Genomic DNA, 16,960 nt, shown 5'->3' on the forward strand with positions numbered 1-16,960 from the left:
AGTTTGAATCAATTAAATTAAAATTGTCGCGACTCAAAGTTGTGTAAACGAATGCTGTGGCTTTTTTTAAAGTTTATCCATCTAACTTTCGTGAAGCTGCTCTTTGTTTCAGATGATTTTTGAACAAAGTTTCCAGACAAAAAGAACTAAATAAAACTGGTGTTTGAGTAGAAACACTCGCGTCCAGCAGCGGCAGCAACAAACTGACAGCGACTTGTAAAGAAAAGGGTGTGATCAACATTCCACGGCCACAGATGCGGCGATGACATTTCACTGCCTTAAAAAAGAAAATCCCCTTTTCCTGTCGCGTGTGTCCTCGCTCTGCAGCCGCACAAACGCACAAACGGCAGCAGTCGACAACATGAGCAAACAAACATCCTGCTGAGACGCTGCCACTCTGCTCTTACCTCAGAGGATCCTCTGTCGCTTCTACACCGAGATCCTGAGGGAGACGTAAGGCAGCTGACCAGCAGCCCAGCATCTACACACACACACACACACACACACACACACACACTGACAGTGACCGACTGTCTGAGTGAATGAATGACTGAATGAGGCTGGATCTCTGCACAAGTGGAAGGCTGAGTAGAATTCAGCTGGAAGCAGCAGAGCAGACATAGAGCCCCGCCCCTCACTGACCAGCTGACTGCTGCAGGGACGGTTTAACCAGCATGAGACGGAAGAACAGAGAGACAACTTAGTAATTATCGAGGTGAACTAATGACGCTTTTCCACTGCACAGTTCCAGTTTTATTTGCTTTCCCATCAGTGATAGTACCTGGATACTGAAGTGTGGCGCCAGCAGACTGCCGCTCACTGATTGGTCAGAGAGTGTCGTCACTGGAAGAGTCACCAGCGCGACGTCCGACACAAGAATGTATCGAATACCAGCAAAAAAGTCCAATATCATGCATCGCTCCACTCTAAACCTCACAGCCAACCACCAACAACCAACCAACCAACCAAGTACAAATGACAAACAGTGTAACTGACCAACTAACTACATCTGTCAAAGGACAAATCAACCGACCGACTCATTAATCATTAACTACTAATTAACAAACCCTGTCAAATTAACTGAACTAAATGTCTGACTGATTCACGGACCAACTACCTACCTACCTAACTAAATGGTTGATGGCTAAACAGCTAGTTAGTAGCTGATAGTTATTGTGTCTGACTGGTTACCAGCTGACTGGTTAGTTACCTACCGGTTCATGTGCAGTTTCCAGCTTTTTCCTGTTTATCCTGTTTTCTTTTATGCTGCTCTGTGTAATCAGAGGGAGGAGCCACATCACCACACACACACACACACACACACACACACACACTTTCATCATACAGCATGACCTGAGGCTGTTCTGCTCTGCAAGTACTAACTGATAAGGGTGTGTGTGTGTGCGTGTGTGCGTGCGTGTGCGTGTGTGCGTGCCCTCAGGAACATTAAGTCATCGATTTTGAGGAACTCAGTCAAACACACATGCAGTAAATTCAAAGTGGACAGTGAAGAGGCTTCACACAAATATTAGTCAGTAATTTGTGTGGATTCAGCGCTGCTGTGGGCGGAGCTTCAGGGTTGGATGAGCATTGTTGGAGTTAAACTGTGGCGATGCAATAATTCTGTGATCATCAATATACCACCAGACAATCGTACAGCGATGCATCACGATAGAACAAAACTCAAAGTCTATGTATTGAACGCGGATGGAGCATTGAATGCATCTCTTAACGTAGCTTTCTTCACCAGTGTCTCGCTATAAACTCCCTCTTCTTTAGTCTCCTTTATTCATTTGAATAGAAAACTGGTATTTATTTATTATTTATTAGATATGTATTTCCGTTATGTTGCTAAACAGGTATATGGAAGGGGGGGGGGCCGTTTTCACTGCTGCACCACCCAAACTCATACTAAGAGCTTAGCTACCTAGACGTAAATGTGGTTAAAAAAAAAGAAAAGACACAGAACGACACAGATGAATTTGTATTTTTTGGGGGTGTTCAATATCTGACGTGGCCCAAAACAACCATTTACTGTGACTGTTGTTTGGCTAACGTTGCTGGAGGTGACAACATGAGCAATTTACTTCACCACCTTTAACCCTTCTCTTGTCATGCGTACGTTTCATTACCGGAACTCCTAGTTTGCGATATCTTGAATATTCAAAAAAGTACGGATCTGTCCAGGGTGTGACTCCGCCTTTCACCCTGTGTCAGCTGCACGACCCGCACGTGGAGGATAAAGTGGTAGAAGATGGATCCTAGAACGCAGAGAAATTAGAGCTTTATACGTCCATTACAGTAGAACGAGCATCCAATCACAGACGAGCGTTTGTGAGGACAGCTCCTCAGTCCCGTGACTCCTAAAGGGTTAAATAACTGCCACGTATTTAACAAAAATTAACATTTTTACAGCCATTAAATCTAAATAAATCTAAGTGGCCTGAATATCATGCTGGTCATAAGAGGTCATCTCTGTGATCTAACTCCCACATATTTGCTTAACACTCATGGATGAAAAAGAGGTTAAATTTGAACAGAAACCAGGTTAGTGTGTATCCGTGCCTCACGGCTGCAATCACCCGACGTGACAATAACACAAAGAGACACACAAAGCGAGAGAAGGAGGAGAGAGACTAAAAAAAAAAACCACAAAACACATCTGCTCCCCTCCATTTTCTCCTCTAATCACAAAAATAAGACACTTCAGTGAAACTGACGCTTGTTATCTCCCATCAAAAAGGGACGGGTTTGAAAGATGGCACCAATTTCACACCTGTAGTTTGGTTCATTTAACCTGGAACAGCGAGCACCTGAGTACAACCCACCACACACACACACACACACACACACACACACACACACACACACACACAGATTATGGGGAAAATAAATAAGAAAAAAAACATGAAAAGAATGATCATAATCTCATAACTTTTAATTCAGCCTGCGCCATAAGAAATAGGAGTGGAAGTCCGCAGGGTGACCTTTGTGCTATGTTTAAAGGTCAACCAACCACGACATGGACGGCCACCGGGACAGAAGGAGAATTATTGACATCTCTATAAGACAACAGTGACAGCAGGAGACCGTCTGCTGTTCTCTTTTGTTTCCTTGTACATATGTGACGGTGACGAAAACAATCTGCTTTAAATTAGTAAATGAATATAGATTTTCAACAGGAAACTGAAGCGTTTAAACCGCTCACTCTCCCTGCACCAAAGTCCATAGAGAAAATCTGCATTTTTAGCTCATGGGGACACAGGAGCCGCTGGTCTACTGCTGCCTCCTGTGGTGAGTTTGTGTCACTGCCGTTAATCTGAATGAAGGATTTCACCGGACATCACATAATAACACATTTGACCTCAGTGATAGAGGCAGCAGTAGATCAACAACTCCTGTGTGCTGTGATGTAAAATCAATGATTTTCTCTATGGGGTTTGGTGCAGGAGACCGAGCGGTTGACAAGGTTTCACAGAAAGTTAATTTTATCCTATTCTGAGGACATCGTAGAATTAGGCTAACATAGATTTGTCATAAGAGGGTTGAGGTACAAGGCGATTAAATATACACAACACAACAGCTACACAACTGCAGCTTCTCACTGGATGAAAGCAGAGCCTGCGACGGGTTCTCTCCACGTCGTCGTGCACAGTTCACTCTTTCATTCTGTTTCCACATGATTTGTTTAATAGGAAAATGCAATGAGGGCAGGCAGAGATGTGAAGAGAAGGCCACTGGACCAAAAGTGAGATAACAACAGCAACTGTGTTTGAATACAACACACACACACAGACACACACTCGACAAAACCACCAGTCACAGTGGCTTAGAGCAGTTATTTGTCCACGACAGTAAAAAAATGAAAACTCTATCCTTATTTATCTTCATCATTCAGTTCTGCTTCAGAAAGTTTCTCTATTGAAAGCCGTTTATCCAGAGACATCACAACAACACAACAACACAACACAACCTGACAGCTTTTACACAAAAAGGTCACAAGTTCAAATCTGAGCAGACAGGAGAAATAATCAATGCGCACTAAAACCAGCACTTTAACATTTTGACACCTTCAGCCTGTTGTTCCGGGTGCTTTTTATTGCTGAACTGCACATTTTGTGTCGACATTTGTCCTTTTTCGTTGTCTGGAATTAAGTATGTTCTGCCATTAGGGCAACATAAATGAACAGATTGAGTGTTTTCTCAAAGCTCTGTCATTTTCTTCAGCGTCTTAAATGTGAATATGTTCTGGTTTCTTTGCCCCATAGCACAAAGAAATCATTAACACTGATAAGATAACATTTTATAAGCCAAACAAATCATTTAATCAAGAAAATGATCGACTGATAATAGTTAATTGCAGGCAGCCCTCGCTGTTCCTTATTTTCTTGTGTACCATTAACATGCGTGACGCGACACATGACAAGACACAGCACAATCATCCTTTATTAGTCCAACAGCAGGGACTTTTGCAATTAGCCACTGGCTACAGTCTGGCATGTTAACCCACTGTTGCTCCCAAACGAACACAAATAAATGTCTCATTTCCGCTGTATTTGAAAATGAGAATTAGCCATGGTACTGTATCACGTAATCACGTGAGAAGCGCGTAGTAAGTCGCAAATGTCACTTTATATATTTGCTGAATCTGTTTCCGTTGCCTTTTATTTTTAACTTTTCCACGAACCTCAAACAGAATTTCTCTTCATTTGCTGTGTTTTCGAATTATAACCACACACAAAAACCTTGTGGGATTGTGAAAATGTTCAGTCAGGGTCCAAATATTCTACAGAGATTGACGTTCCCATGTGGAACAATCTTGTTCCCCGACAATAACGAACATAAGCGCTGCTCTTCGTCTCCGTTTACACTCGCCGTGTTAATCTCAAATAAAATCGCACGGTGTCATTTGTGCTGAGTCGTAGTCATTAAGACGTGATGATCCAGCACTCGACCTACACAGGTCTCCATTGTGCGAGTCAGGAAAACAACAACACAAGTCACATTACACCACAGTGTCTCCAAACAATTACTACACTTGTCTCTCGGGCTGTGAGAAGCTATTGTTGTTACGACTCGGTATGTTGGCCTTATGCAGGGATGTGTCATTTCAGACGTGATGTAATCCAAATCTTAGCGACTACACCTTCTTCATTTATTAGCTCTTAACACATTTGCAGCTTTAACAACATCAACAAATGTGATTTCAGGTCTAAGTTTCCAGAGATTATCTGGAAGGACTTGTAAGACCAAAGATCTCTCTGCAAGATTGTCCAAAGGTTCTGGACATTCTCCTACGTACGTAGTTCGTACGCAACTGTCCTCCTGACGCAGGCAAAACAAGTGTTTTCCAGTAAATGAACAGAACAGTGTCCTTCATTAATTACCCACAATTCAATAGGCGTGAACAACAACATGTGACCTTTTAACTGAGGTAATAAACAGAGGGGAGAGGGAGAACAGGTTAATGACACCGCTGTAGTTTAAAAATGTATGAGTCTCCCGTGTGTGTGTGTGTCACACACTCCCTGCTGATTATATTTATGTCCGTGAAAGAGAAAGTTGTAATAAAGTCACGTCAGCTGGAGCTCGACACTCGAGTCACGAGAGCTCAGATGAAGACGAGAAGGAGAAGTTTAAAAAAAGGTGAAGGCAAATCAAACCGTGAACAAATGATTTGGTAAATATTCTCCATTTTTCTAAAAGGTGGTTGATTTATAACTGGATGAAACAAATCTTGTCTTGATGTTACGTGAGATGCTGCCACAGTCTGGTATAAGACTGAATAAATAACTAAAGTGTGGATGTATAGCCGTAAAACTGCAGTGACTCCCGGTGGATTCGGCCATAAATAATGAATTCCTCCTGCGAGTGCGGTTAGTGGGCCGCTGCCGGTGAATCTCAACTCATCTGAAAGTAAATGTCTCTGTGGCGCTAATGAGGACGAGAGGGAAAGGACGAAGACGTGAGAGTGAAAATGTGGAAGGAAACAAACAATATATCTATATATATAAAAAAGACAGAGGTCTGATAACCAGGAGGTTGCCGGTTCATACTCCCGCCAGCTCGAGGACTTGGGTACCCCTGAGCGAGTACCCATTGTTCATCGTTAATTGGACACTCCTTTTCACTGTATTTATAACATTAATAATTGTAAAAGTTTATATCCTCTAGGACTACTTTCAGCTTTTGTTTCTCCACACAGAACGACATCCATTTTGTAAATTATAGTCTCATTGAAATTAAATTAGTCCTTGTATCAGTCCTCTACTAGAAACCTGGAGGGTGGGTACCTTACCCAGGAGTACCCCAAGAAGCCAAGTTCCCTTTCCACTTGGCCATGGGTTGCCCGTAGGGTCAGATAGACCAGAAAGTATTTACAGTCATGGCTGAAAGTGTTGGCGCCCCTGGATTTTTTCCAGAAAATGTGTTGTACACATGTTTATTTCCTTTGTGTGCAGGGGAAAACACCCATAATTAATATAATTACAAACACAACTCAAAAAATGGGCTGGACAAAATTATTGGCACCCTCAATTTAATATTTGGTTGCACAGCCTTTGGAAAAAATAACTGAAATCAGTCTCTCCCTATAACCATCAACAATCTTCGTGCACCTCTCAACTGGAATTTTGGACCACTCTTCTTTTGCAAACTGCTCCAGTTCTCTCATATTTGAAGGGTGCCTTCTCCCAACGGCAATTTTAAGTTCCCTCCACAGATTTTCAATGGGATTAAGATCCGGACTCATTGCTGGCCACTTTAGAACCCTCCAGCGCTTTGTTTGGGGTCATTGTCCTGCTGGAAGACCCATGACCTAGGACGCAAACTCCGCTTTCTGACACTGGGCCCTATTTTGCGACCCAAAATCCCTTGGTAATCTTCAGATTCCATGATGCCTTGCACACAGTCAAGGCACCCAGTGCCAGAGGCAGCAAAACATCTTTGAACCTCCGCCATATTTGACTGTAGGTATAGTGTCCTTTTCTTTGTAAGCCTCAGTAAACAGTAGACTGATGTGTTTTACCCAAAAGCTCTACCTTGGTCTCATCTGTCCACAAGACATTTTCCCAGAAGGATTTTGGCTGACTCACGTACATTTTGGCAAACTGCAGTCTAGCTTGTTTGTGTCTCTGTGTCAGCAGTGGGGTCCTCCTGGGCCTCCTTCCATAGCGTTTCATTTCATTCAAACCATGACGGATAGTTCGCGTTGACAGTGATACACCCTGAGCTTCAATATGTTTGGAGGTTGATCGGGGCTGCTTATCAACCATTGGGACAATCCTGCGTTGCAACCTTACATCAATTTTTCTCTTTTGTCCACGTCCAGGGAGATTTGCCACAGTGCCGTGGGTTTTAAACTTCTTGATTATGTTGCGCGCCGTGGACAAAGGAACACCAAGATCTCTTGAAATGGACTTGTAACCGTGAGATTGTTGATGTTTCTCCACAATTCTGGTTCTCAAGTCCTCCATGTTTGGAGTGGCACACACAGACACACAATGCAAAGATTGACTCAATGTCTCTCCTTTTTATCTGGTTTCAGGTGTGACTTTTATATTGCCTACACCTGTTACTTGCCACAGGTGAGGTTAAACGAGGACCACAGGCTTGAAAAAAAAGTTTTTAACCCACAATTTTGAAAAGGTGCCAATAATTTTGTCCCGCCCATTTTTGGAGTTTTGTGTGGAATTATGTCAAATTCCAATATTTTTCTCTGCTTTTTTGTATTTCTTCAATACAGACAAAGGAAATAAACATGTGTATAACAAAACATGCGTAAATGCAATAACTTTCTGGGAGAAATACTTCAGGGGTGCCAACACTTTCAGCCATGACTGTATGTAATGCTTAGGAGAGCCAGGATATATGATGTAGTGCCATCAGGTAGGAAAATGGATCCATGTGTAAAAGAAGAGCTGTCCTTCAGGCTCCACCCCCTGCTCTTCCAAATATAGTAATTATATCTGGTTTCAAAGGGAGACCAGGGCGTGACTCACGGAACCTCAATGAACGCAAATGTACGCTAAAGTTGCCTTTTCTGACTTTGTTCTCCTGCTGCGTTCACACCAAAAGTCACGGACATTTTCAAGTTTCATCAAAAGATTTGTGTCGAACATAAGGTTAGAAATGCATGAAATGGACATTGATAATCCAATGCAGTAACACAAAAAAAAGATGCCAGGGAAGGAGAGAGGCTTTACGGATGAGGAAGATTAGAGAGAGAGAGAGAGAGAGAGAGAGAGAGAGAGAGGAACAGCCAGTTGCCTGGTGACGGAGGCAGAAGTAGAGGAAAGAGAGAGAAGGTGAAGAAAGAAGACAGAATGAGGTGGAGGAGGAAGAGAGGTGTGGGGTTGTTTCCAAGTGCAAAGAGTTCGTGGTCACGAGGCTGCAGTCCCACCCACTGCACTCTCACACAGCTCCATCACCGGAGGAGGAGGAGGAGGAGGAAGACGAGCTGTTATTTCTCTCTCAAGCTTCATGTCTTGAGAATATTCACTTGTAAAAATCCTCCACATCCACTTCTTTTCTTTACACGCCAGGGTTCAATGTCAACGGGAAGCAGATGAGACAGCATCACCATAAGTAACAAGCACGTTCAGTTCACACTTATCACAACTGCACAATCAAGTGTGTGTAAAACGCTCACTCTCCTGCACCAAAGTCCATGGAGAAAATCATCGTTTCTACGTCCATACACACGGGGCTTGTTCATCCACTGGAAGTTCAAATGTTTTATTTGATGAATTTTGGTGTATGTTCAGATTTATGTAAGTTACTAATCAAACAAGGCAGCGTAAAACCAGCAGCTCCTGTGTCCTCATGAGCTTAAAACACACCCAACACCTCCATGGGGTTTGGTGTGTGAGAGTGAGGAGATTACAAAGTGACACAAACTTCTGTTTCCTGGTGGAAAAGAGGGTCTAACGATGAGATGAAGCCGCAAATATGCTCTTAAACATACTGTATGTTAGACCTGAGCTGCTGTAGATTTGATTAGGTGAGACTTTTGTCAAAGACGTGACTGGACGTTCACGGACAACAGTGTTTGTCCTTTCAGAAAACCTGAAATGACCTCAGTTATCCCTCCTTCCCCATTTCTCTATTTTCCTCCGTTCCCCGTCTTCCCTCCTGCAGCTTCTCTCCCACTTTCTCCCGTTCAAACTCACTCACTCTGCGTTTCTCTTGAAGTCGTTCCTGCGATGACCCGCAGGGAGACGTCTGACGTACATCAAGCAAACGCCTCTCAGCGGGAGAGCGAGCAGACGACGATGACTCAACCCAAAGACATAATAAAATCCTCCGCCCATACGGCATTAAATATAAAACCAAATCACTTGAATATCTCTGATCTCAAAGTGCATTTCAAGGTTGTTACTGATGGGTTTCATGGTTTGGCACCCTTACCCTGGGGAAACCACAGTTGTACAGTCGAGCTGATTGAGCGACATAAAAACACGATGTTTCTTCAACACCCGCTGTCTATTCACATAAAAGCTCGACGTCTTTGTTGAGACAAACAGCCACAGACCGAGCAGGGGAAAAAAGAGCTGCTGGATGTCCTCCTTTGTTGTCTGTTTTGTTTTGTCGCATTCATGTCGTCTCGCTACGTATCTTGCCGTAACCCTTTATCATTCCAAACAGCTTCTATCTTCTAGAATTACCAGATTTTTCACTTTCTTCTTGTGTACAAGTGTAGAACCCGTTCAAGATCTGCCTGTTTTTTGTTTTTAAATCTAAAAAATATAAATATGGTTCTACAATACAGCTGCAACTAACGGTTATTTTCATACTCGATTAATCTGTCGATTATTTTCTCCATTAATCGACTCATCGTTTGGTCCATAAAATGTCCGAAAATGTTGATCAGTGTTTCTCAAACCTAGAAACAATAATAATTAATAATGTTCTCAAATGTCTTGTTTTGTCCAAAAATTATTCTGTTTCAATGATTTCTGAAAAATCTGAAAACTTCTTTAACGGATTAATCGATTGTCAAAATAGTTGACGATTAATTTAGTACTGGATTAATAATGTAATTGTTTCAGCTCTATTCTACATCATCGATAAGTAAGCAAACAAATCTGCCGACTCACCCCTGAGCAAGGTGTCTTATTAACTGAAGCGAAACCTTTTCATAGTTGGAGCCATAATTATACATCATAAACTCCTGGAATGAATGAGGCTCTTCCACATGATTCACTAAAGCCCCTTTAAGTGGAAGCATGACTGTGTATCGACTCTCTGCAAACACACAAGTGTGAAGGGGTATTTTCTCTCTCTGTGGTTAAAGAAAATACAAATCCACCTCTGCAGAGTCGTACGAACGACACCCCGTCCTCCCGCGCCAAATCACAAAATGTCAAGGCGGCGATGTAACAGAAGATCACTCTGTCCTTCACTGAATGTCAGTTAAAATGAAAACGGCAGCGATCTCTTTTTTTTCCTTTCTTTCTTTTAAATAAACTTGCATAAAAATCTAAAAAAGTTAAAGTTTAAACCAGAATCACAGAGGACACAGCACACAAAGATCCTGCCTCCCCCACAACTCTGCATCAAAAAAGGTAAAAAATACTTGAACAACAACTTTAACAAAGAGACTGACTCATAGAAATATCAGAGGAGAAGTAACTGCAATGAAACGTGGAGGAGTAAAGGTGGAGAGGAAAATGAATAAAAGAGGAGAGTTAAGTCACATGGTACACACATACACACACACTTGAAAAACTCAGTGTGTGCTGTGATGTCAAAATCACTGATTTTCCCCATGGACTTTGGTGCAGGGAGACACAAACAGACACAAACTTCAGCCTTCATCGTCTGAACCATAATTATAATACATGAAATCAGTGGAAAGTTTCCCTTGTGGCTCTTAAATATGATAAACTAGTCCTGAAACAAGTCAAGGTTTTTCCCCATTCACAGTGATCCTACTAAAAATCAAATTACACAGCAATCAAACAAACAATTAAAACTCAGACAAGTTTGTTCAAACGTTGTTGGCGAAAAATCGCAAAAACTGGGCGTTCAATCCAAATCATGCTCATAAACCACTTTCAGGCGTGAATTTTCACCAGGTCTGACAAATGTGTTAGTTTTGGGGCATGAGATAGGCCTCAAAAATAAGAATATTAGTAACTCCTTCAATTTCAATAGGGTCCTCCAGACCTCAGACCCCAATAATATAATAAATCAGCATTATCCTCGGTCATTAAAGCGGCACCACACGACGACTCGTGAGACGCTGTAATCCCGCTTTATAAACGACTGAGGATAAAATAAGCGGCAGAGTCTGAGTGGAGGAGAGTGTGTGTGTGCTGCTGAGCAGATTTACTGTCCACAGAAAACATTCTTCAATATTGATCCTACACTCTCATCATAGCCACATCTCCTGTTCTCACTCTCACTCTGTCTCAGTCTGTCCATCTCCACGTCAAACACACTAAGGATGAGCTTCTCTAGCAAGAGTTACATTTTAATATTTCATGGTTATTATTCATCAAACATTTGTCTTTGTCAGACTTTTTTTTTGCTTCGACGTAATCAGACTATGAATCACATTATTCTGGTATGTTAGTCTCACTATGACTAGCTTGATTTTAGTCGGACTAATGTATAACAGGACATTAAGAAAACCAAATTGTTGTCTTAGTCCAACTAAGACTAGCTCAATTTTAGTAGGACTAACATGTTTACAGGACATTAAGATAACCAAATTGTTGTCTTAGTCAGACTAAGACTAGCTAGCTTGATTTTAATCAGACTAACGTGCGTGCAGGACATTAAGAAAACCAAATTGTTGTCTTAGTCCAACTAAGACTAGCTCAATTTTAGTAGGACTAACATGTTTACAGGACATTAAGATAACCAAATTGTTGTCTTAGTCGGACTAAGACTAGCTAGCTTGATTTTAATCAGACTAATGTGCGTGCAGGACATTAAGAAAACCAAATTGTTGTCTTAGTCCAACTAAGACTAGCTCAATTTTAGTAGGACTAACATGTTTACAGGACATTAAGGTAACCGAATTGTTGTCTTAGTCCAATAAGACTAGCTCAATTTTAGTCGGACTAACGTGTTTACAGACATTGCAAAAACCTGAATTGTTGTCTTAGTCCAAGAATAGCAAATGTTACGTACAATTCTACAGTTTTATAATAGTTGTAATTTCATTATCACAATTACCATTTTTAAATGGCAATGTAAACACATCTACACCACGCAGGAGTTCTTTCATATTTTGAACAATATGCTGTTGTCGTATTTGAACTCTTAGTCTCATATTTAGTTTGTCGACAGCAAAATAAAGGTTTTTCAACTTTTGTCCAGGAGAAAATGTTCTCAAGTTAATTTGACTCCTGCACAAGCAGTGAAAACACCAACTGTGTGATAGTTTAGTTTAGTTTTCAGACATGGACTCAGAAAGAAGATTGGGTTTGGGCATTTCCTGGAACACTGCAGAAGAAAGTCTGGATCAAATTGTGATTTCAGTTTGAAAAATACATTTATTATTCAGCGCCATCGTCCATGGCATCGTCCACTCTGCTGGAAACAGACGTCTGGCGAGATAAATCCCAGCTCAGACTGATCGCCATGAATTCATTCCAGCTCTGGGTTTCAAATGAGCTCACTGACACTTGGCTCCGAGCAGCTCCGGAGATTTAACTCCAACAGATTATTTAATGCCAAGAAGAAAACTTACAAGAAGACAAGAAAACCCCCACAAAACTATACAACAAATTCTGGAGGAGAACTGTTGCCCGGGTCGTTGGTACCAGGAGGAAAATATTTTCTATGCATTAATCATCTAAGAAAGGCTGATTCCTGCTGTTTCTGGTCAATAACCCACAGGTGGGCGGCAGGAGGAAGAGGGCGAGCGAGAGACAGAGGGAGACGGAGAGCGAGTAGAAAAGGGCACACCAGGTAGGAAGAGCCGTCCCAGTGTTAAAAGGTCACAGAGAATCATCACAGCTAAACACATGACCTTAACTCTCCCCGGCTGAGTTTCCCCTCCGCATAAACCTTCAAAAGCACAACTCATCATCGCCATGGAAACTGATGATGCACCTTAGTGGAAACTCAACTGCAATTTTCACATTTGTTTTACTTGGTAATCAAATGAAATCCCTGCAACCAAAGTCCATAGAGAAAATCAGTGATTTAAATTCACAGGGATGCAGGAGCTGCCTCCATTAATCAGTTTAACAGTGTTGTTTTGTGACTTCTGTGTTTTAAAATAATGAGTCTGGATTAAACTCAGTGACATAAACTTACATATGTGGCAGCAGTAGTAGCAGTAGTCCTGTCAGATTAAATCGATGGTTTAATGGACATTTTCTTTACATAAGTGTGGACTTAAACGGACACAGTTTACGAGAGGCTAAAGTCAGGCTAATTTAACCTTGTGCTGACATTTTCATACAGCTGAACTTCAAAAATCCCCTTTAAAAAACAGCTGTGATTGTTTTATTCTGCAGACTTTTCTTTAATGTTGTGTCCTTGCCACAAGAGACAGTGTCAGTATTAGCTGTCGGACAAATGGCAGCAGGGTCACGTCTTCAGCAGCTGGTAGCTTCCACTCATTAAATCATCAAATCATCACATGAAAGTGAGCGTCAGTCCCCAGAGTTTTCCCTCACAGATTCCACTCAGTGTCAGAGCAGCGGGACTTTTATATTATTATTTCCTTCTCTTTTTTTTAATAATGTACCACCCACTTCTGTGTGATCGACTCTCTACGGTTGTCTAGACGAGTGCACGCCTAAAAATAGCTCGACGGTACCTCAGTGCTACAGCGACAGAGTCTAGAATTCAAAGGGTAAAGGTTAAAGCAGCGCTGTGTAACTTTTCACTTTAGCAATCCCACTACAATTAAAGCAGGTTTTTGATGATTTTAAGTCTTTTTACCCTAATTAATCATAGTAATATAGAACTTGTTAGACCTAAGTCTGAGTGGGGTTGTCACTTTTTACACAAATCAATATTTTAAAGTTATCTGAAACCCCAAAGCTCCAAAACATCGCTGTCTTATTTTTCTGATGGGCAAAGATAACATTCAAAATAGATTTAAGGTCAAACTGCACTCACAGCGCCCTCTGCTGGGCCACTCAAGATGTGCCGACGCACTTCTAGGCTGTATATTTTAGACTCAAACCAGTTTCAAGACCCGAAGTTTTGGACTTTGGCCCCAAATTCAAACAAACTTTCCAATTTGGGAAAAAGAAACAGTGTTCAAGTTAGCGTTCGCGTGAGGACCCAATCCCGTCAATCCCTATAATTAAAGCCCCGCCTCCAAAACATTGATCCGTAGAAATAAAAGTACTAAAACAACTTTTTAAATTCCTCAAAAGTTTAAGAACCAGGTGATATAATGTAATATCTGGTGTGCTACAAAAAGTATAAACCATAAACTGTGTATAGAAATATAAATGGTGAAGCCTAGGTAGTAGGACACAGGTGCCACCAGGGGGCGACTAGTGTCACAGAAAGAACTCAGTTCAAATGGAAGTCTATGGGACAATGTAGCATCTACTTCTCACTCTTCTGCAATTAGTTTCCCATTTAAAAAGGAAAATAAATGATAATAAACACATGTCACATAAGAGTGGACACCTGTGGACATAATCCCTAACATTTAACCCCAACCTTAACTATCACAACTAACAGCTTAACCTTTAAGCTAAACCCACAAAAAACAGGACTTAAAAAACCTAGAAAAAGTCCTTTAAAGTTGTGAGGACCAGACAAAATGTCCTAACAAAGACTCACATACAACTCATTAGGACCAGGTCTTGGTCTCCATGAAGACTTCCTGGTCCTGACAGAATAAAGTCCTAAAGAGGCGACAAATACAAAAACACACACACACACACACATTTGTGTACAGCATGCTAAGTGAGGACACCCATGGACATAATCCCTAGCCTTTAACCCTTATCTTAACCATCACAACTAACAGCTTAACCTTAACCTTTAACCCTTAAAACCAAACCTGAAAGAGCCCTTTAAAGTTTTGAGGACCAGACAGAATGTCCTCACTTATCCAGAATGCTTGTTTTGTCCTCATGTGTACACACACACACACACACACACACAGAGAGAGCGAGAGGCTGCAGACACTTTGGTCCACGGCTCTGCTGCTATGACTCATCCCGCCTGCCTCACACTGATGCTGGGGGAGAACAAGTGACACGGCCGAGAAAAAAAGCACCAAACAAACAACACAAACACGTAGAACCAGCGCGAGACTCACCTGTTTTTTCCTCTGAAGACACAAACTAAAGTCACGCGCTGCTGCTGCTGCTGCTGTCAGGTGTTTTCTGCTGCTGCTGCTGCTGCTGCTGATGTTCGTCTCTTCCTTCTACACCGAGACGTCGCATCTCTCCCACGGTGCTGCTGGTGGAGGAAACCCCGCAGCAGAGAAAACCGGCGGGCCCCGGGGCCTGGAGCTGTGCGTGTGGCGGGGCCGACGGAGCTGTGGACACGGGGGAGAGGGGAGCAGAGAGACTTGAGCACGGGACGGAGCGTGGCTTCAGCTCCGGCTCTTCTTCTTCTTCTTCTCCAGCAGAGAGTCCACGGTGGAGTGTGATGGATGTCGCTCCGCTTCCTCGAGAGGTGGCGGTTTGACGCTGCTGCTGCTGCTGCGTTCATGGACCACCCGGAAAGCCGGGAAATTTTGTCGGCAGCAAACACGAGCGTGTTCGTCAACTTACAACAAAAAATAAATGCCACAAAAATAACCAAACGTGTCAACTACATTTAACTCAGTCATATTTAAAAATGATTCTGTAAATATTCACACACCAAGATATGCCAAAAGACCAAAAGACACATTTAAGCCACTTAACAACAGATTTACTTCACATTAAGTCAACAATATCTTAAGATTATATTCACTATTAGACTTTTTGGACTGGAAGTGGAGCTTTTGTCACTAAAATAAACCGCTCACTCTCCCACACCAAAGCCCATTGAGAAAATCATCAATTATTACATCACATCACACAGGAGTTGATCCACCGCTGCCTCTATCAGTACGTTTAAAGGTGTTATTTTGTGACTTCTGTGATTAAAATCTTAAATTAAGATTAACCTCAGTGACACAAACCTATTAAACAAGGCACCAGTAGACCAGCAGCTCCAGTTTCCCAGTGAGCTAAAAATGGTGATTTTCTTTGTGGACTTTGGTGCAAGTGTAAAACATTCTTAAAATGTAGATTTTAAAAGACGAACAAATACAAAACACTTTTTTTCCTTTTTTTAACTGGAGGATAAAGCAATAGGAGATGGATGTTATGACAACTATGATATGTTTTCATGTACAGTATATACGTAGATATTGTAATTCATTCTTAGTGGGAGATGGGGTGAGATTAAATCAGCATAGTAAGCAAGTCAGTGAGAAAATAAAACCTCAAAATGTATCAATAAATTGTGAAAATCTTACCAAAATAATTAGAAGTAACTTCAGTTACGAAATGTAAAATATGACATTTCCTGCAGCACTTGAAGGCAGCATTGGTGGCCACGTTTATTTGAATTGGAAAGCTGTGAAATCACTGGGTCCTAACGCCGACAGTTTTTTTTAACCATAAATGCGCAACAGGTGGAAAAGAAAAAGAAGATAAAGGTGGAAAAAAATTCTATTTATTATTTTGTATGATGTGTTTATGTGTATAATTCAACAAATATTTTGTTCTGTCCATAATTTTACTTACTTTTCTTACTTTACTTTTATTGTCTGTTTTAGTGGGTGCACCTGTGTTAAAGTGTGTTTCACAAATGCTCGTGTGATGCTACTGTTTTACGACAACTGTTGTTACGGCCCGCTATAAAACCAAAGAAGAACCTGTAAGCTGTACTTATTTTAAAGGAATAACAACTAAAATTAAACTTAATTTTTAGTTTAAAATCCCCCAAAATAGTCGTCGTTTTGACAGGAAGTTGCATATTTCCACAG

The 16,960-nt window shown here is 41.5% G+C and overlaps 1 protein-coding gene across 2 annotated transcripts in view; it reads right to left on the minus strand.

The window, feature by feature from the left end:
• The window catches only part of rab27b (RAB27B, member RAS oncogene family), a 30,520-nt gene extending 15,246 nt beyond the window's left edge, over positions 1–15,274 (minus strand). Inside the window, exons 1-2 of one of the 2 annotated variants that reach the window (XM_044012785.1) lie at positions 15,254–15,273; positions 408–481 (exon numbers count right to left, since the gene is read on the minus strand). The gene's annotated coding sequence lies outside the window, so the exon portion shown is untranslated. Of the gene's footprint in view, positions 1–407; positions 482–15,253 lie in introns of both variants that reach the window. The other variant, XM_044012784.1, reaches the window with a different exon arrangement.
• Positions 15,275–16,960: the final 1,686 nt, after the last annotated feature.

This window comes from Solea senegalensis, linkage group LG21 (assembly GCF_019176455.1).
Source record: "Solea senegalensis isolate Sse05_10M linkage group LG21, IFAPA_SoseM_1, whole genome shotgun sequence".
NCBI classification, from domain to species: domain Eukaryota; kingdom Metazoa; phylum Chordata; class Actinopteri; order Pleuronectiformes; family Soleidae; genus Solea; species Solea senegalensis.